Source organism: Amblyomma mixtum, chromosome 3 (genome assembly GCF_055824585.1).
Source record: "Amblyomma mixtum isolate Tamu chromosome 3, ASM5582458v1, whole genome shotgun sequence".
Classification (NCBI taxonomy): domain Eukaryota; kingdom Metazoa; phylum Arthropoda; class Arachnida; order Ixodida; family Ixodidae; genus Amblyomma; species Amblyomma mixtum.
The window spans coordinates 146,096,102-146,117,437 of record NC_143014.1 but is presented as its reverse complement, the minus strand read 5'-3'; the positions used below and the strand labels follow the sequence as shown (position 1 = coordinate 146,117,437).

The window sequence follows — 21,336 nt, the reverse complement described above, 5'->3', positions numbered from 1 at the left end:
TTAATCATATTCGCCGTTTTTTTTTCTAATTTATTGCAGCTCTCTGTATATGCCCGCTACTCTGCCCCTCCTATATATATATATATATATATATATATATATATATATATATATATATATATATATATATATATATATATATATATATATATATATATATATATATATATATATATATATATATACACACACACATTGCTTACAGCGCATGCATTTTTATCAACGCGTGCGAAAGAAAACGCCTGCTGCAGGAATCTGAATCGATTGGTGCATAAATAGGAGCGGTTAACCCTGCTGCGAAAATGCGTCTTGTGCGGAATGGTTTATCTTTATTTTGATTTACGCTCTTTTCGATGCACTTTCTGAGTGCGGTACCACAATCCACAGCGTACAAGGCAAAATAAGCCCATCGGTTGCCCATTACGCCAATAATTGCTAGAGATTTTGATGTCTATCGTAATAAAAATAGTTATTGTAGTGTTATGTCCACCTAAGAGAGGTTATTTCTGTTTTTTTTTTCTTTTCTTTTTGCGCGCGTCTTCTCCGTTACTGTAGACAGAACAGAGTGACACAAAGAGCGGGCACAGAGACGCTGCCTCGACCAACGCTTCGTTTGCGAAGGAAGCGTTTTGTATGAGGCAGTTTTCCCAAGATTAGGTTAGGAATGATAGCGACTTAGTGGCTGCTTAAGTGCCTTTATTTAGGTGAGGAAAGGAATCGTGGCAACACGCAGGGCCGAGGAGGAGGCGGGGGGAAGGTACCGTCATTCTCTTCTCGTCGGGATCCCCGTGTCTGCGGAGACGCCTCGGCAGAGATCCCGCGGAGCGCGAGAGCCGCAGCCCCTCCTCGGTCGCTCTCCCAGATGGGGACCTCCGAGGAGAGAAGAAAAAAGCCGCTCTTCTTGCGCTGACCGCGAGGCGTATTAGCGGAATTAAACAGTTCACTGACCCCCGTATAACTCGCCCACTCTCGTGCGAATACCCGGTTTCATCGGACAAGTGTTCCTCTCCTCAGGCAACTCGCGAAATGCGCTCAGTTCTGTTCTCCCCTTTTGCTCGCTTGGTCTTCTTTTGCTCTCGTTGTGATTAATTTCCAAAGTCACCAACGGCTCCCTCGGTGTTACGGCGTTACAGGAGTGTGCAGGGTGTTTCATCTAAGATTTTTCGCATTTTTTTAAAATAGGCTTTTTCAGCTAGAAGAGCGCTTTTTTCGGCATTGCACTGTCAGCGGTGTTGTAGTAAACCAGCAAACAGCTAAGACGTGCTAACTAGCAGGATGGTTTACTAATGTTGAATAGTTAACTTTTTAACGAGTCACTGACAGGCGTGTAGTGTACAACGTGAGAATTTCGAAAATGTGGCTACCCTCGGCGCTGTGGCCCAACCAATTTCAGCTACATCGCGGAAAAATACATGCGCTTTTGAGAAGCTTGCAGGCAAAGCAATCGCTCCAGTGTACGCAACTCGCCGAAATAACCAAAATTTGTTGGGCTACAGCGCGGAGGGTAGCCGCGTTTTCGAAATTATAAAAACTGATATGGATATTAATTACGGTCGGCTACACGTTCCTCAATAATTAAGGAGTCTAACAGTAATAGTTAAAAGTTAATTATTAAATATTAGTTAATCAGTGAACTAGTTAGCACGTATTCGCTGTATTCGTAGTATGTACTACACCCCTGACAATGCCATGCAGAAAAAGCGGTCTTGTAACTCAAGAAGTATATTTTTAAAAAATTGTGTAAATTATTCGATGAAACACCCTGTAGAGAGAAAGAAAGGACTGCTGAAAAATATCTGTTCTAGTATTTTAATTCTTTGTGTGTGTGTGCATTCCTCCAGTGAATCGGTGGAAAGAAACGAATTAGTGCCAGGCCGTAGCACAACGCATCATTGCTTTCGAGGCTCAAACTCAAGCGGTCTGCAACTGTCCGCAGTCATCGATATTGGGATCATTGTCGATTCCGATTCATCCCTCTTCATGTACGCTTCTTCGGAGAACGAAAAAAAAGAAAGAAACTTTTCCCTGTCATTATGTCAGATTCCGGCGGAACGCCGGCTCACCAGCCAACGCGCGGTCTCATTTCATAAGACCAAACAAATGTCAATCTGATATGAGATTTTTTTAAAAAAAGGAGACGAATGAAAACAGTATACCGGCCTGTAGGGTACACCCGTCTGCGCGCACGGAACGGGCACGGAAGTGTTCTGAGGTTTGTCAGAGATTTGTCACAGATAAACACCGACAGTAGCCGTGCGCCTGCCCGAAAAATTTTAAACTAGAAGTAAAAAAAAGCACATGGGGAAAATATTTATAGTAAAAATTAAGAAACATTTATTTGCATCCGTGTAGCGTCTAGCAGGGCGCAGCTGTGCAGCAGGCCTACTGTGCTAACTGACGTTATTGACGCGCTACTTTACATTATTAGCAGAATAGATGTCTTGACCTTCAGCGACAGCGAAATTCGGGACAATGTCGAGGGCGCACCGGCGCCGCTTGGTGCGGTTCGCAGAGTCATTCGCCGGGCCTCGAACGCGCCGCAGGAGACGGCGGACTGAGCACTGTAGGAGGCATCCCCAGCCGTATGTACATAAAGAAAGGCGCGCTTTCCAGCATGACATTCGTACTTGAAGGAAATCCTCATCTCTCTTTTTTCGTTTTTTCTTCCCCCCATTGGCGCTTCGTGGTGCACGGTCACCGAGGCGGAGAAATACGGTCCGGAATGGCCAGGGTGGCGCTTGGCGCCGACCCGCAGCCCGCGGGTAATAAATACGCTGCGCCGATTTTCAAAATGGCGGGCCAAACTCGCAGGCGTCGGAGCGTGTCGCCTCTCCATCACGCCAGGGTCCGGTGCCGGAGCCCCGCGAGCGCCCAGCTCGAGGCACAATTTCAAAAGCTCCTCGCTCTGACCATTTTTATTCCGCGCAAGCCACGGGCTCATTGCTATGGTCAGAGCGGACCCCATCCGCAGGGTCCTCCCGCTCGCTCCCCGGGGGCCTTCCTTTCCCTGGTGGCTACGGCCGTCGGACCTGTCCTTCTTCCCACCCCGATTTGAGGCGCTCAACCATATGCGCGAGCATCCGTAGGAAAAGGGAAAGGGGGGGGGGGGGAGAGAAAAGTGGTCTAGCACGCACGAACGCTTGCAAGCACCTGCCGATTGGGTGCATCACTCGGAGCAATATAGGCTCGTGCAGGTTGGTTGGTCGGTCTCCTGGGGACTCCGGTTTAATGGCGACTGACGCGGCTACTGCGCCGAGGTGCAGCGTCAGCTTCAGCCCCGGCTAAGCGGTTTTCAGTCCGCGAGGCCGTTTGAAGTAACCGACCGCGTGCGACGCGTTCTTCGTTCAGCGATTATGCTTACACCAGCGTCACCAGACCCATCTTCCAAGCAGCTGATGCCCGCTCGGGCTAAATCGACAGAAGCCGTCGTTTTGTCACCACGCTCGAATTTCCCAGGTATCGAGGCCTAAATTGACCGAGACGTCTCGCGCGGCCAAGGTACCTCGCAGACGCTGCTGCGAGCGCTCGAGCTACGCGGGATTCCTCTGGACGAAATGAAATTAGACGTATGCAGAAAAGGAATGAGGAGCGCGCTCTATTTTACAGCGTGAGGGCCGTTATCGCTGCTGCACTCCCGCGCCGCTCCTTCCGCGCCTAGAGTGCGCGCAAGGGCTCGCATAGCTTTCGAAAATGGAGCGCCCCAGAGCTGGCCTGAAACTCAGTCAAGATCCCGTTGCCCCACACGCCGGCTGCCACCCCGAAGGCTCCTCCCCCGCCCGTCTTTCCCATCCGAAGTTTCCCCCGACCATCGCGGAGTCAATGGCGCGACCAAGCTTCTCCGCCGCGCGCGCAACCAAAATAGCCGCGCGGTGGCAGAAGCCGCGCAAAGGACGCTGACATCGGTGACATCCGTCGCAGATTTGGAAGCGTGCGCAGCTACTAGAAAAATTGCACGCCCAGATGAGCGCACCCGGGCCCCGCGGCTCGCCTGGAGACGCGTCGTGAGCGCAACACGGTTGGCCGGTCTCGCGATGGTCCCGCAGACCGCCTGCCCTGGCCCAACTGCGCGCCGCAGAAGACCGTTCGTCCTTCGCCCTGCCAATTAGGCCGCAGGAATGCTCGCGAGGACATCGCTCCGCCTTCTCGAGATGCGTCCCCTCGTCGGGAGCCCCGAGACGAGTGTGGTCTCCCGATTCCGTTTGCTGGCTCTTACTTCAACCGGAGCGCATTTAGGCCGCAGGATAGAGAAGTGAATGTTTCAAGCGATGCTCAGCAGAGTATTTATACACTTGTTCTAGGGCCATCAAAACATGCGACGACGCCGCCGAAAAGTATATATAGCCTGCAGCATAGATTACGCATTCGTTTTAATACTGCTTGGAAGCAAAGCACCGTCGCAGTTCCTCGGCATTCCAGTCCATGCTCGTTTCGAGTACAGCTGCTGCCGTTCGTAGGCGTTCGGCATCGAACCACGTGCGAAGTTTCCTTCTTCAGCCCACCTAGGACGTGTTGGCGACATGCTTCATTTGTTACGGCTCATTACCTACCGCATACACGCAGCTGTTTGCAGTTCCGATGGCTCAGTATAGCGCGCACGGCCGATTAGGGTCGTCGCGTGTGCACCTCCCTCGGAAAACGCAGTCGTAAGAAAGCCGAATCCTTCACCGTCTTTGCAAAGACGCACATGTGCAGAGTAATCAAGCACGTGTATCATGTGGCCGTCCCTAAAAGTGGAATGATTTCTGTATAGGCAAGTTGTGTACAAGCAATGGTTTCGTGTACTGTATTAAAATTGTTATCGCCAATTCCTGTAAGTGTTTATTACCTCCGTCGCGCTCCAGTTAAGTGTTTATAGCTGTCTGTTAAATCCGCACAAGCACAGAGGACTGCTGCAGCTTCTTGGGGGAATTGCTCCCGCAGTCTTGCCAACCGGCCACATTTTATTAACTCCAGCATAACGCATTGTCGGGAGAGTTGGTGCATGATGCAAGAAAACAGCGGAGCAATAACACATGGCAAGAAAGAATACGACACATGCGCACACTACCAACTGTTTATTTGACAGTGTTTTGTAAACTGTTCCTGTAAATGTAATACTTTTATAAATGACGAAAATGAAAGTTATTTCTTGACTGATCGCGTCTTTAAAGCTAGCCGATGTTTGCTGGTCACGTGTTTAAATGGGTACATTAATGCAGCGCTGAATTACTTATCTGCTCTAATCGTGGCATCTGGACGTCTGTTCGCTTCGTGGCAGACTGAGTCTCTATGCCTCCGCCTGCGCCTTCTCGGGCTCGCGTTCGAACCTTGGCCCCTGTCATGGGCCGAGGCAGCCCTCCTGTCTTCCCCTGCGGTGGCTCCGGTCTCCTCTCGAACGTAGGCCCTGTCTGTGCCTTTCCGAAAACGATCCCGGCTGAGGCGCTTGACGGGTGACGCGTACAGAAGCCCCGTTTCGCTCCTCGGCTCGGCTGCTTTCGGAGGGCAGAGAAATGAGAGAACGGAAAAGGCAGTGGAGCTACCGATGATTGATTGGTTGTTTGATTGGTTTGAGTAATTCAAAACACGATCGTTCACGTTTTCAGAAGATGTGCTGCGCTCACGGCGCTCCACTGAACAGACGCAGGCTACGAGCGGCCACGACCGCTAGAGCAGGCGCGATTTCCGGGGCGAATGTTCGACTGCAACGTTTCGAATGTACAGTGGAATTGCGCCGCCTTCTCTGCACTAGCTGCACCCCGCACACCGGCCTCTCGCGCCAGGCGCTTGCAAAGCAAATTACCGAGCCGGGGAAGGCGCTGTCTGAGTCACCACCAGACCACGATCCCCGAGCGACTTTCGGTGCCACTCCTGCCTGGAAGCAGGCACACCAAAACGGCAGCCTGGTCCACACAGTGATCCTCGCGCTCGGGGCGCACGCACCCGCCACGCACCAGAGCCGACTAGCTCCAAGCGGGCGCCGGCGGGTATCATTACTTATCATGGAACTCACGCGTGCGTCCTTCTGTGACCCGCCATAAAGATGGGTTTAGTTTACAACTAAATCCCGCCTCGGAACATTTTCCGGCAGTTTACATAGGTTGTAGGACGCTGGCGGTTTGCTGCGAATGCGCCTGTTCGTGGGCAGGCGTGCATGTGCGCGACCTAAGAAGGCACACGCCTATGAAGCTGTCTGTTTTAGCCTACGGTTTGTCGTGCTCTTGTGCCATTTGTAGCAAAATTAGCCGCCTAATTTAAGCGGTCATGCGTTTCTGGTACGGTCAAGATTACATGAATTGTTCTTTCCGTGATCTTTTGTGCAGGGATACCTGAACCGAAGAATCCAAACTATGGTCACCATCAAACCCCGGCGCTGACGAGGCGACCTGGTAAGTTCGCATTGAATTATTGCACAAAAATGGAATGTGAGATTCGCACAGTTAAGGTTGAATGCATGTTCCAACAAGCATATTCTTTTTTTCGCAAAGAGTATGCTTTTTGGAACCTTAAATAGGCTGTCTTTGTTTTCGTTGTGTGAAACGAAATGTCATATCGGCAGAAACATGTAAGTCACTGGTTATTGTAATCTGACCCACACCCTTAATTTTTTTCCTCTACTCCATGCTTGACTTGGAAGAATTTTTTCTTTCAGTGATCAGAGTGGACAGTGCATTTGATTTGTGATCAGCATTGGCCTCCTGGCTTTTTTGTCTAGCTGTTCTCGGAGAGACCGGCTCGCCGGTGTGTGCAGAAACGCCGCAGAAAATAAAAAGAAAGCAAAGCGAAGGAAGGAAGCGAGAGAAATATTTTGCGAACTGGTGCTGCAGAAGCCGAGCGGAGTACCACAGATCGTCAGTCTATCGTCAGTCTGTCAAACGCGTTTCTTCGCATCGTGAGAAAACAGCTCAGACTATGCCCAGCGAAAGAGTAAAGCAAAATAACCGGTGAAACAGGCGCCGCCGACAAACGAAAGGCGTGGATGAAAAGCGTCGGCTTCCAGGGGCACAGGCAGTGCGCGAGCTGAACAATGGCCTGTCACGAAGAGAAGTTGTGCCAGCCGGTGGGGCGACTGCGCGGCGTGTGAGGGCGGCGCTGCCTGCCGTTGCTGCCAAGCACACACCACCCCGCGGTTGTGCCACAAGCGAAATTAGCGGTGCTGATGCGACGAGGTTCCTCTCCCGTTAGCGCTCACCGATGCGCGATATATGCATGTACGGCAGGCGCACGATGATTACCGTCACCGCCGCGGTGTTGCGCCAGTTCAATCGTCAAGAATTCCGCCCGAGCAGTTTCGAAAACCCGCCAAAAAATCCGCCGAATATTTTTGAAGACAGCCAAAATATCCGGTGACACGCACTGTAGTGCTAGAGTCGAAATTCAGTCAGTTATTCCTCTCAGCTTGTTTGAAAGAGCTCTGCCGGCGAGATAAAAAAGAAAAAAAAAAACAGCGTTTTTTTCTCGGGGAGTGTACGATGAGGGGCTAGTTTGTACGACATGATTTTAAAACATAAAACTGCGCAGGGGACAAAATATTTCTTGAAGCTTCTATCCCGTGTCTTGTAGATTTGCGCAGATTTGTTTTAAAATCATTTCATTTAAAATCATTTAACGCGAGAAGCAGGCCGAAAACATGAAATGATTCATGGCAGGAGAAGTACGCGGTGGCTCCATGTTAAACCGGGTCAGCGGTGTGTCTCTACTGCTGCCTGTCTGTGACTGTGACGTGTCGCGCCCATAATTGCGACGTGCGGGGCCCTTCGATAATTGCGACACGTGGCGTGTCGGTTAAATGTGGCGTGTAGTCTCGAACATCACTCTTGAGGTCATCGACTAGCAGCGCTTGTTTCAGAAGCTCAGTAATAACTATCCGAGTCTTGCGAGAGGAGAAGTAAGAGACGCAGCACGTACAAGCTATTTCGCAGACGTGGCGTCGGTTCCACTAAAGCTTTTCGACCCGGTGTTCGAAAGCCGCGGCTGCATACAGAGCTCGCTGTCGCCCGCCCACAGCCTCCATAACACTTCGCTTATCGGCCGCACTACGCTGCCCATGCGCGGTGACGCACACTGAGCAGCACAAGACACTGCTGGCACGCTCGCTTGCATATTACCTATACAGACTTACCAGCCTTTCGGGGCTTTGAGTGACGCCAAAGTTGCACCGGTGCTGACAGACGAACACGCTTGCGCCTTCCGTGACGCTGCACATTGATCGTGAAATGAAGTGTAACTCTCTGGGCGCTCGCTGGAGGGCAGTGCTGTCTCGAACATTGCAGAGCCACCGAAAAAAAAAAGTAATGAGGTTAAGCTCCACTGAACTCTTTCCTTACCGTGTCCATTGAGCATGGGTCACCGGTGACCCATAGACATCGCGCGTTATTTGCAAAGCCATAACCAGGGCATTTTTCGAGTTGTTACGATATCATTTATGTAGTCCAAGAAGGTAGCTTTCAGTTTTGAAGTAATTTGTAGCTCTGCTGTGAAGCGGTGAATTTTGGTTCGGAACTGAAAAGCACGGTGCGCAACTTTTCTTAACGGGCATGACAGACTCAGTTATATCCGGACCGTCTTCCAAACGACATAGTTGTTATTTTTTTGGCGTTTTGAGATAATTATTTGGAATGCCATAGTAGTAGTAGCAGTTAGCCTCGGAATGACGTCAGATAGTCTGGTTTTAGTTTTCAGGACGAAAACAAACAAAAAAACAGCTCAGAATATCAACAAGTGTCTACGGGAGAGCATTTTTTTTTTTTTCTACCTGCTACCGGTTTACTCATTCTTGTGGCGTCTAAGAAGTAACAGGTATGTTAGCAGTACTGTGGTCGGTATTTTGCTGTGTGTCAGCATGATGTGGCCAAGATTTGGGCCCGACCTCTCTACAAAAACATCCGTGTTGCCCGAAAAAAGAACCATACCCCATATGGCACTGTGCAGTGAAGACAAACACGCGACGAGATAAAGCGGTGGTATCGGGCTCTTTTCCTCAGTAGAGGCAATATGATTTCAGTAAACACGAATAACTATGTCTTGATGCTCATTCTGAGCAAATAACCTTGAGCTAAAGCTGATAACCCCATAAAGAAGGTCACAAGTGCAGAGGCGCATCGTTCTATGCCTTTACAAACACACAAGAACATCACATCACAACACAAGGACATAGTCGGGTGCCAAAGACTGGGCCTCTACTTCCCTGATGCCAGCTTGATTTCTGTCCTTTTTCTGCTCAGGTCAATGCGCACAATGAATTTTACTCCTTTCCTAAGCTTGGTGGATGTCTGTATATGTCTTTCAACGTTTCATGCAGTGACACGTGATCATTGGTACAGCTATATTGAAAAAAAGCTTAAATTCGAGAGATTTTGTGCATCTGATACATAACAGTCAATGTTTTCTTTCCTGATTTTCGGATATCTTTTGAAGTCTTGCTGCCATCTTCATTAAGTTTTTCTATTTTACAATTGCTGTTGTGAATTGCAGTATATACGTCTTATATATCTACCATTCAGAATAAAACTCAGGTCAATAGACGTTTTCTACTTTCTAGCGTTTTTGAATAAAATATTAGTACAAATAATAGGTTTTCTAATGCCTTCAAAAAATATCTGCTTTTTGTGAGGCAACAAACATTTTTTTTTATTGCTCGAAGTATTTGCTAGTCAAAAACCCTAAAACTTTCAGGTGCTTTATGCAATAAAGCAAGGAACTTTTTAATATTTCGAAAAATTAAAAATATTGTTCTTTTCGTATTTAAGGGTTCGCACTTAAAATATTTAGCGTAATATTTATTAAACTTGGTATTAAACAAATAAAATTTTGCATTTTTGCTAATATTTTTATTTTAAAAGCATATTTTCAAGTAGTACACTCATTTCGCTTCATTTTTATCAGCTCCATGCTAAAGTAACTCTCTCCCACTGCGAGAGATTTCCATAATTTTAAGGCGTACAAGAGAGACTGGCGATGCGAATACTCCGGTACTGATACATGAGACGACGAGCTGAATCGGCTTAAGGAGCGTCGTATACAATTTGTGGACTCTCGTACACTTAGCTTTATTTAAGTGGCTGAAATCGTCCGCAGCTAAAAAATAGCATACGTTAAATCCTTTCTTCCATTTTTTTTTTGTTACATATATCGCACTACACAATTGAGGTGGTTTGCAAAGGCGAAACTGTAGGGCACTTCGGGTGACTTTTCTGACGTTTGTAATTTCTTAACCTTCATCACTTGGGACTGCGAAAGATTGAAGCTGTTTCTGATCAAAATATTCTTGCAACTTCATAAGCGCAGTTGTATTTGTCTATTTATGAGATAGCAGGTCCAACTGACGGTGAAATGTTTAGTCAAGCATCACTTGGTCTAACGGGAAGGCCGATTATATGAATTGTATACACGGATAGTGACTAAATATTCTGTGAATGCATACAGAACTTGCTTTTGTAGCGCGGTCTTTTCTATAGTTTGTCAACTATCTCCTTCTTCGTCCTGATGCCCACGCTATTCCGGCTTCATCCTCCATATTGCCACACTCTACCAGCGCCCCCGTTCGGTTTGTCTTCGACCTTTGTCGCGCGCCGGACTTCGTCCTCTTCTGCTCGGTGCTAGGGTCGGCCGGCTGTGCTCCGCCCAGTGTGTTCGCCAACGACAGAACGTTCTACCGGCGCCCGTGACATTTTGGTGCAGCTGCGGGGTACGATCCATGTACGAAGAGGTCCCAGGAACCTCCAGCGCTCCGCCACACCCCCTGGACACGACACCTGTCCACAAGTCAAGCCGCCGCTTGAAAGGCTTAGCTCCCGAGTACAAACCCCTCACCGCGCCATCCCGCACGATGACCTCTACGGTGGCCAGCCAGACCTTCCAGCCATCTGTGAGTTCGCCACCGCTACTTCTTCATACGCCTCGCACGCCTGCGTCGTTTCATGGTGACAAGTTTGAGGATGTGGAGGACTGGTTGGACGGGTATGACAGGGTTGCTGAATTTAATCTGTGGGACGAAGACCGAAAGCTTCGGAACGTTTACTTTGCCCTCCAGGACGCCGCCAAGACGTGGTTCGAAAACCACGAGTCCGCCATCCACACCTGGCAAGACTTCCGGCGGCAGTTGCTGCATACCTTCAGCAGCAACGAACGGCGGGAGCGTGCTGAATTGGCCTTGCAATCGAGGGCGCAGCAGCCAAACGAGAGCGTGGCGATGTTCGTGGAGGACATGACCCGGCTCTTCAACCGCGCTGATCCTTCGATGTCTGAAGCCAAGAAGGTGCGCCATTTGATGCGGGGAGTGAAGGAGCAATTGTTCGTTGGGCTCGTGCGCGATCCTCCGGCTACAGTCGCCGATTTTGCGAAGGAAGCGGCAGGCATGGAGCGCGCCCTGCAACAGCGGTTTGCGCACTACGGCCGTCCATCAAACATAACTGCTGTGGAGTGCCACATTCCGAAGCCCGGGGATGAGAACACCTCCCTCCGAGAGCTCATCAGGAGCATCGTGCGCGAAGAGCTCCAGAAGCTTCGCTCTGTGGAGCAGCCTCCTAGTGTGACCGCCATCTCGGATGCTGTCCGTGACGAGATACGCCGCACGGTGCAGCCCATTCCGCCTCCCCAAACGCCAGCGCCCTACGTGATGACATACAGCGAGGCATTGCGAAGTACTGCGCCACCACCGCCGGCGTTCTACTCTCCTGCCCCTACCGCGCCGTCCCGCCGATTCCCGTATACGGCAGCGCTGCCAGACGACCGCCCACCCGTCACGAAGGCAAACATGTGGCGCACGCCGAACAACAGGCCCTTGTGCTTCCACTGCGGCGAAGCAGGCCACATCCGTCGTCACTGCCCGTACCGCCGGATTGGCCTGCGCGGCTTTTCGCCAGACGCACCACTGCCACGCTATGGTGAACGACCCCGCGAGATCGATCAGTACCTAGCGGCCAACGTCCCACCTGCACCCACTGCCCAACGTCAGTCCAGGTCACCGTCACCTCGACGGTTGTCTTCTCCAGCCCGCCAGTCCTACGTCCGGCAGTCCTCCAGCCCGCGCCGGGAAAACTGAGTACGGCGACCCCCGGAGGTAGGGCCGCCGTCACTGGACATAATGACGAACATCCTCCGCTCACCGACGTTAGCATGCCACCCGACCTCCGACCTCACGCCGCTACGACCTTTCGACGCCCAGAGACGTCTCCGCTTGACGCACCAACTCGACCGCGAGAACGATCCCCAAGTCCGACCACCCCCACACAGCGTTTTTCCGAAGGTGACCAAGCTTCGGCTGAAATCCCGATCATCGTTGATGGCCGCCGCGTGACTGCTCTCGTAGATACCGGCGCCGACTTCTCCGTCATGAGTCGTGGTCTGGCGACTGTCCTGAGGAAAGTCCTGACACCTTGGCCTGGAACGCACATCCGGACAGCTGGAGGCCATCTGGTGACACCGCTAGGTGTCTGCACCGCTAGAATGGCGATTCGCGGTGTAACCTTCATTGCCTGCTTCGCTGTGTTGGCTCATTGCTCGAAGGACCTCATCCTCGGGTTTGATTTTCTTCGAGAACACGGTGCGATAATCAACCTCCGCGAACTTGTCGTGACGTTCTCACCTCAGTGTGCCACAGCCGGCAGAAGCGAGCACGACAGGCCTGTTTTTCGCGTGTGTGATGACAATGTCACGCTACCACCACGCTCCAGTTTGTTTATTACGGTGGAATGCTCCAACCCACGCACGCCTCATGGGATTGCGGAAGGTAACCTGTCGTTACTGTTGAGTCAACAAGTCTGCGTTGCGCGTGGTGTTGCTTCCCTCCGCGGAATGCGAACGCAGCTTTTTGTTACCAACTTTAGCGCCGAATACCGCCACTTGCCGCAAGCAACAGCCATAGCCTATTTCGATGAAATTAGTGACTCAGTCTCCCACTGCGCCTTGACCCTCAACGATACCCACGAATCGACGTCTGACGCCCCCGTTCTGACTGACGTGAACCCCGACCTAACCGCCGATCAGAAACACCGCCTCCACATGATCCTCGACTCTTTTCGCGACTGCTTTGCGACCACTTCTAAAGTTCGGCAAACATCGGTCGCTAAACACCGCATTGTAGTTGATGAAGGCGAGAGGCCTATACAACACTGCCCTTCAAGAGACGACGGGGTTCACGCCATTTCGTTTGGTACACGGTCGTGAAGTCGTGACTATGTTGGACACGATGTTGTTGCCCGATATTGCGCACCCATCCGTTGCCGACGCTGATGCATTCGTTCGCCATGCAGAAGCTGCCCGCCGGCTGGCTCGGCAACGAACCCGCGTGCGGCAGGAAGTCGATGCTCACCGCTATAACCTTCGTCATCGCGAAGTCATTTTCCAGCCTGGAGATCAAGTGTGGGTTTGGAGCCCCATCCGTCACCGCGGTCGCTCCGAGAAGCTTTTGCGCCGTTATTTCGGTCCCTACGAGGTACTCCGCAAACTCAGCGACGTTACGTATGAAGTGCTCCCGCAAGGGAGTGTTCGTTCTTCAAGACGCCCGCCGACATCCGAAATTGTGCACGTCGCAAGACTCAAGCCATACCATGCCCGCTAGATCAACTCTCACCACGTTCCGCGCCCGGGACTCGGTTCACGCACACACGTGGCTCCCCCTCAATCCCAGCCATCGAGTCGATGCCTTTCCAGAGGGGAGGGGCAATGCCACACTCTACCAGCGCCCCCGTTCGGTTTGTCTTCGACCTTTGTCGCGCGCCGGACTTCGTCCTCTTCTGCTCGGTGCTAGGGTCGGCCGGCTGTGCTCCGCCCAGTGTGTTCGCCAACGACAGAACGTTCTACCGGCGCCCGTGACAATATGTAATCACTGTTGCACAGGCTTTCTGGAGGATGGTGTCAGGCTCGAGGTAATGCTTTTCATTTATTCTTCAAATAGTCGAAAAGAACGAGCCATGAACATCTTGCGAGCGTAAAAGATGGAACTACGAACGTGTGTAGCCAGGCCGTGAATGAAATATTATGTCCAGGATAATTTATATTGCCTCAGATATTCACTTCATGTTGCGTCCAAATTCTAATTTAGTCGTTCTGTCATTGTCACTTTCTTCTAGCAGGACAGGTGATCGACCACAAGTTGTAAAATTCAGCCGGCCCACTGCGTCTACTGCTGGCTTCCAATCAGGCAGGTTATGTATGGTCTAGGGCCGTGCCGACCGCAGGAACAGCATCATTACACTAGGGTTGCCTAGATGGAAAACAGAGCTTGCTTTATTCAGTGTGTATACAGCTTCCATTTTGCCAGGTGCACATGGGATTGCAGAAGCGCAGGCTGCACTGCAAGTTGTACATTCACGCCGGCTTTATGTTAGTGGTATACTTTCGACCATTCTAAATTCTCAATGTCTGGCCAAGCTCGGCAACTGGCCTCGGGCCGACCTTGGTCAGGCTGGCCCGGAATGCCAGAAGCTTGTCGACAAAAAAAATGAGTACCCGGCGAATATTACACTGAGCTGGCGACGTACACCGATCACGAGAGGTGGCAAGCACTAGATGGTGAGTCGCACAAGATTCCGTGACCTGAACCTTGTAAAATGCTCTCTACGACTGCATACGGTGTTGCACGCGCATCGCTAAGGCCCGCCCGTTGAGAGGAGCGAGGTGGCAGATGCATCACTCAGGTGGTTTTCTGCACATTTTGAGCGCTCCAGTAGAAAATAAGCAGACTGCGTACGCCAGTGGACAAGCGGGACAGACTTTCAAGTGGTGCATAACGGAATAGTGGAGCTTTACGTTTTGTGAGCGACCCGAAATGGTGACTAATAGTTTGTCGAAAGAAACCCCGCATGACGCGGCTGCAGTTGCTAGCGCGTTTCAGTTCCAATCATCGTTTGAGCGATTGGGCTCAATAGTGGTTACGTGCCTTGTACAGACCCGATCAAACTTGTCTAGAGCGCTCCATCGGTGCTGTGCGGAGGAAATAAAACTGAATTCTGAAGCAGGTGCCGACTTTATCTGTGCTGATCTGTGCTCGAACTAGGCCGAATAGACAGGATAACTGCACAGGCACAAGCGTCTTGCCCTATAGCAGTGCGGGTGCGATTTTATTTCTCTTCATTTCCTCCGCAACACACCGCTCGTGCGTTACACCGCACGCTAAGACGGTAAACAATATGGTTCGGTCGGTTTCGTAATTATTGCGGCAACTAATCTCCCATTATAGAGATGATTCCTCATCACGTGCGGTTGTGAAGTGCCATCTCGAGAGCTGACTTGTTTGGACCCGACGTGTTTGGCACTGTGTGGTGTGTGCCGAGAGTAGCTTAGCTACGCGGGACGGATGTAGTGGCACACAAGATGCGCGCAGAACGAACACCTCCAACGTTTGTCGTATCGGGTATAGCCGTAGTACTCGTGGTGACGCTAAGAGCACCACGGACGAAACACGTTAAGCGCGCCCAATAGCAGTCACCGTGAGTGAAACATACTCCGGATCGTCGCCTTCCATGAAGCACTGTCGGTCATTCGATCCACAAAAACTGCTTCTTGCGCGTGGATGGAGCATGTGCATGCGTGGACAGAATGCGGCGAATGTATTGGGCTCTATTGTTGCGACTAATGAATGTGCCGACTGACACCCATGTATTTTGCGTTGTCTAAAAAGTAATCTCCAAGATATATTTCCGACCTGCGGTACACACGTAGTGAGTGTTGACGCTTTAAAATGTCAGAGCCGTTTTTAGAGCTAAACGCTGACCCCAAAGAAACCATATTTACCTATCTTCACTTCTCCAGGAGCCAGCGTGGCCGTGGGCTCTGCGTTTAAAGAACGCACGGCTTTCTACGTTGCTCAGCGTGCTGTTGTCGTGCGTGGCGTCGTTATATGCGACGCCATGCGTGGCAGCAAACAGCAGTGCCAGAGCGACTCCTTATCATTGACTTGATAAGGACTCAATCTCTGATGAATAACAGCGCAAGGAACGGGACAAAAACACGAAGGAAGAAGACACAGACACGGGCGCTTCCTTCGTGTTTTCGTCCCGTTCCTTGCGCTGTTATTTCATCATGGATTACCAACTAGCCCGGCATCTTGCACTTCTGGACTCAATCTCAATCTAGATGAAAGCCGTCAATAGGCTTGAAACCGGTGCAACGCAATCTGCTTTAAGAATACTTCGTCTACAACGTTAAAAAATTACATGCGTATCTTTCCGTGCTGCGGCTTCCCAGAGAATGACAGCGACGGGAGTGCTGCTACACCAATTGCTCTTCGGACAGTGGCTCGCATATAGAGCCGAGACAGGCGCCCAGTGGTTACTGCACTGGGTACTGTACATTGCAACCAGTATTCAATGAGGCGCTTTAGAATTGTCTTGTTTTTTTTTTTGCTTTTCTTTGTTGCGGAAGTGCTCGCACACTGCTGTTGCCTATCCTTCGAAGCCGGGCAGCTCAAGGATGTTTTTTTTTTTTTTGCGCGAAGAAGTTAGCGCAAAAAACGGTCAAGGGACAGAAGAACAAACACATAAGGCAATCACGAGCGCTCGTGAAGGTCTTATGTGTCCTTTCTTCTGTCCTTTGTTTATTTTTCGCGCTACTTCTTCACAAAATGCGTCACCAACTAGCCCGTCAGTTTGCTCTCCTGATCAAGGATGGTTGCACGAACAGCATCGTTTTTGGTGTCATTGTAGACGCTTCAGTGGAGACTGCGCTTCCTCGTCTAACGCGCGCAGGCACGCAATGTTTGCATGCGAATTTACTGTCGAGAATGCGAGATAGTTAAACCTCAATCTAATGAAATGGAAGGGTCCCCTCTGTTTCTTCGTTGTATTCACTGCTTCATTATAGCCTAGGTGATGTTGGCTGCAACTATTGCACGACAATGGGCTTATCTAACACCATGCAGAGCGAGGAAAATGTAGCAGGTGGGCAGTCTGCCGCCGATGATGAGTGCTGGCGTCGTCGCGGCCAGCGTAGTACTTGTGCTTTCAAAGCAGGCGGTCCAACCAGAGCCACCCAAAACGAGCGCTCGCGACCAATTTTATCACGGCCTGTATCGGCTTCAGAGCCTAGACCACGGGGCTAAAAATTCGAATGTCGTCTTCTCCTGTCCACATTATTCCTCTAAGGGAGCCTTGAAAGCGAGCACCACACGCTTCCGATGCGGCCGAATATCGTCAATGCGCACGCATTTCTTCCATGGCCAGCACAGGCGCCTAGAAAATGAGTCCTAGAGAGATAATGTCGTAGAGGACAGCAAGAGATCTACTCCAAGCATTTAACCCCGCCTTCTTGGCGCCGAAGTCGATAAGGGCTGCGTCAAAAGCGGACGCGCGGCAACAATTCCGCCACAGGCACCCGTTTTGATAACCTCTCCACTCGGCTTACTACGAGCGCGCTGAAAACAGTGCCACTACATGGCTTCGCCGCATGACAGAAATGTCTTGCGGTGGAGAATGGCTATGCCAAACCGACTGCAATTGGGGCACTGGTCATGGTCGCCGTTTGGTCAATGGTAGTGATGATGATGATTAATTTTTATGGCGCAAGGGCATCTGTGGCCAAAAAGCGTCGTGGCGCAAGGCATTTTCTTCTACTCAAGGTGGGGTCAGAGACCCATTTTCCCAAGCATTTCATCCTAAAGAAGCCGAGCACCAGGCAGGGGAAAGCTTGTACCCATTGTTTCACCGGCGGGTACCCGGCGGCACTGGGAATCGAACCCCGGTCCTCTCGCATTGGAGGCGGATGCTCAGACCACTAGGCCACCGCTGCGGTCCTGGTCAACGGAAGTCTTCTTGCGCCGCTGTCACTCATCCTGGCCTCGTGAAACTAGCGGGACGCCGGTACAGTCAGGAACGCCAGACGCACTGCCAAACGGTCGCACTACGCTTACGACGCCGCGAAAACGGAAACTAAACAGCGCAAGGCACCCGACGAGCACAGCACGCTCGTAGTGGGTCGTGCGCAGGAGGTTGAGAGTGGAAGAAAGGGAACTCCAATGGCCTTGGCAACTCTGTCGAAGCGAGTGGGCCGTGCGCGTCTTGCGCGTCCGCAGCGCTTCGCGCCATCGTTCAGCGAGAGCTTTGGCGCAGACGGGTACGCCGGCGTCAAAATTTCGTCGCGCCTTGACCCAAGAATCGTCTGTAGAAATGCTCCATGTGGGCCTAGCTTGAGACGGAGAAAGTAGTTTTTGCTTTTCTACTACTACTGCGCATGTTTTGCGCGGTGTTCAGCCGGATACACGCGGTAATTTGCCGAATCAAATGGCAACGAAACTATTGCGCTCCATGCATTATACTTAGGGTTATTCGTTTTCGGGTTTTATATTTTTTTCAGATTCGGGGGGTAAAAATCAGGCGTTATTTTTCGGCTTGATAATAGGGGAGAAATCGGGGTTTTTGTAGAAAATCTCCGAAATTCGGGTTTTATCGGGTTAAATTTGCAAACTAATAATTTATCCCATTTGCTCTAACCGGTGGATAACAATTAGGGCTATATTTTGGGCTGCTTTTAAGAAAGTATTGCAAAATTTGGCGTTTCTTTGGTAATTATTACTCGCAGTGAGAGGCAACGGTCAGTTTTGAGAAAAGAAGAGAGAGAAATAACATTTATTGACACCCGTCAAAAGGTTGACCCGGATCCGAGTCGCAGCTCGGTCCCAGCCATGTCCTCCCCCTTAACCGTCAACCGGAATCTCCTGGATCTCGGCAGCGGCCAGGGCGAGACGGATGACAGTGCGTTGTTCTTTTTCGTACTCTTTCAGAAGCAGTGCCTCCCAGGACTCAGCAGTTCTGTAAGGCTCTCCAAGGCTAGGACATGTCCATATCATATGGACCATGTCCGCTATGCCGTCGCAACGCTTGCACCTGGGGCTGAAAATCTCCGGGTGCCACTTACTATAGAGCTGCGGGTTCGGGAAAACTCCAGTTTGAAGCTTGCGCCACACGACCTCCGCTTTTAGTGAGTTGTCTATTCGGTTTTGGAAATGTCGCTCTGCCTAATTTGTAATGATTTAGAATTTCTTGGTATGTATTAAGAATCTCATCGAACCGTAGGGGCTCTTCATCTCGCGAGGGGGATGGGGTTGCGTATGAGACGCCCCTGGGATCCCGGAAGGTAGCTAATCCTCGGGCCAGTGTGTGCGCTTTCTCGTTCCCCCTCAACCCCTGGTGCGCCGGTGTCCAAATGAGCGCGACCTGTTCTGCCGGTGGTGGGGCACCGGCCAGCACTCGTGCTGCTACAGCTGAAATGCAGCCCGCGTCAAAGTTTCTGATCGCTGACTGAGTCACTGACAATAATTTTGACCTGTTTTTGAGTTAGAGCCAGCGCAATGGCCAGCTCTTCCGCCTCCGTTGCGGTCGAATTTCGGGTGCTGCAGCACGCTACCGGGCCCTCGTTTTCCCTGGTTGTTACCGAAACGAGCCCCGTACCGTCCGCGCATTCTGCGGCATCTGTATACAAGACGTCCTGTCTGCCATCAAATCGGGCTTGCAAAGCTACTGCTCTATCCCTCCTCCGGCTCTCATGGTAGATGGGATGCATGTTTTTTGGGAGTGGAGGTATCTTTAATTTGTCTCTAACCTGTGTAGGAACCTTTTCAGTACGTCTGGAGCATGCTCGTGGCTCATGCCCTAGCTTCTCCAGAATGGTGCGACCGGTACGACTGCGCAACAGAAAAGAAACATTTTATTCACGAGGGCTGGTCATCGACGTTCTACACGTCCTTATTAACATATATAACCATCTGCATGCGCAACATCTCGGTTTCCATCCGAGACCTGTCTGGTCTCTGCAGGTATCTTAGCTGAGAGAACGTTCGCGCAACGTCAGAGCTGCCATTAGTTAGGCACAACAATGACAACGCTGCATTTGCTAGCTTTGGGTAACGCACAGTGGCGTCGTTCCACATCACTTCAACACCTTCATTTGCGGGGCTTGCTTCCAGCAAGTAGTGGTTAAACTCCTCGCGAAGCGAGCCTACATCGTCCATCACGGAAATAAAGAGCGGTCGGTAGTCATCCAACGACTGACTCAGCAGCCGCTTCCGGAACGGACCGAATACGGCTCCCAGTTTCCACCATGTCAACTGGTTTTCTTTGTCTTAGACTGGAGGCACAGCAATTCCGTGGGCACAATTGTTTCAGAAATCGGGAAAAATCGGGTTTTACCCGATATTTTAGGAACACGTTCGGGGCGCAAAAATCGGGTAAAATCGAGTTTTACCCGAAAACGAACAACCCTAATTATACTATATAAATCGATGTACGCAGCGCGAAATCTCCAGGAAGTTTCATCTGGGGTTCATATATCCGTTCGCAGGAAAATTTTACTTTGCAAAAACGATATATAAAAAAAAGAAAGGAATTTTAAAGAGAGAAAAAAGAGGAGAGGTCGGCCGGTGGTAACATGGCCCTGGACTGCTACTCCACACTGGGGAAGGGGAAGGGGAGGAATGGGAAAGTGCGAATGAAGGCTGATGATGGCATAATACAATGAGTTTCACGGGTGATGCGCGCACGCACACGCACACGCGCGCGCGCGCACACACACACACGCACACGCACGCACACACACGCACACGCACACACACGCACACGCACACGCACACACGCACACGCACGCACGCACGCACGCACACACACACACACACACACACACACACACACACAGAGACTGGCACTCGCATCGCGGTGAGAAGACGCACGTGAAATTCATGTCTTGAACACACACAGCGACACTTGTAATTAACACATACTGGAGTAGGAGCTGCATGAAAACACAAATGTAAACCGTGTAAACTGTGTAAACCATGTAGGTAGTGCACAGGTGGTCACAGACGGGTATCCAGGCCTGTTTCACATAAAAACTTGAGCACGGCCTTTGTCGCACACCACCAATCAGAACGTTTCGCCCTGGCGCCTATAAGAGTTTCTTCACAGGGAGGGCGAGAGTCCAGTTGTCTCACGGTCGCTTCCAAGGTTGTCCGCTCATCAGTGTAGTTCGGGCGCTCGCAAAGAAGGTGTCCAATATTATCTGGTGTGTGGCACTGTACGCAATTTGGGCTAGTTTCTATTCCTATCTTGTGAAGGTAGTGTTTGGTGTAGGCAATGCCAAGCCGCAACCGGTGGAATAAAGTCTCATGACTTCGCATTACCCTAGATGACAGATGAAATCGTGAGCCGGCGTCAAGCTTAGAGACGCGGTCCTATTGATGGCTCGAATCGTTCCAGCGCAACTGCATTAAATGCACCAGCAATGCTCCAATGTCAGTTCTGGAAAAGGCTATTAGATATAAGGTGTTTTGTAGGAGCTCCAACGGGTAATACCTCCTTTGTTATATCCATTATCTCGTTATAAACCGTTTTCGTATAGTGAGGTTTGACTTATATATATGTCGTTGGCAGA

The 21,336-nt window shown here is 50.7% G+C and overlaps 1 protein-coding gene across 1 annotated transcript in view; it reads left to right on the top strand.

Annotated features, from left to right (window-relative positions):
• Positions 1–21,336, top strand: part of LOC149352287 (uncharacterized) — a 101,427-nt gene that overhangs the window by 42,457 nt on the left and 37,634 nt on the right. Inside the window, exon 2 of the mRNA XM_089581449.1 lies at positions 6,300–6,365. The gene's annotated coding sequence lies outside the window, so the exon portion shown is untranslated. The remainder of the gene's footprint in view (positions 1–6,299; positions 6,366–21,336) is intronic.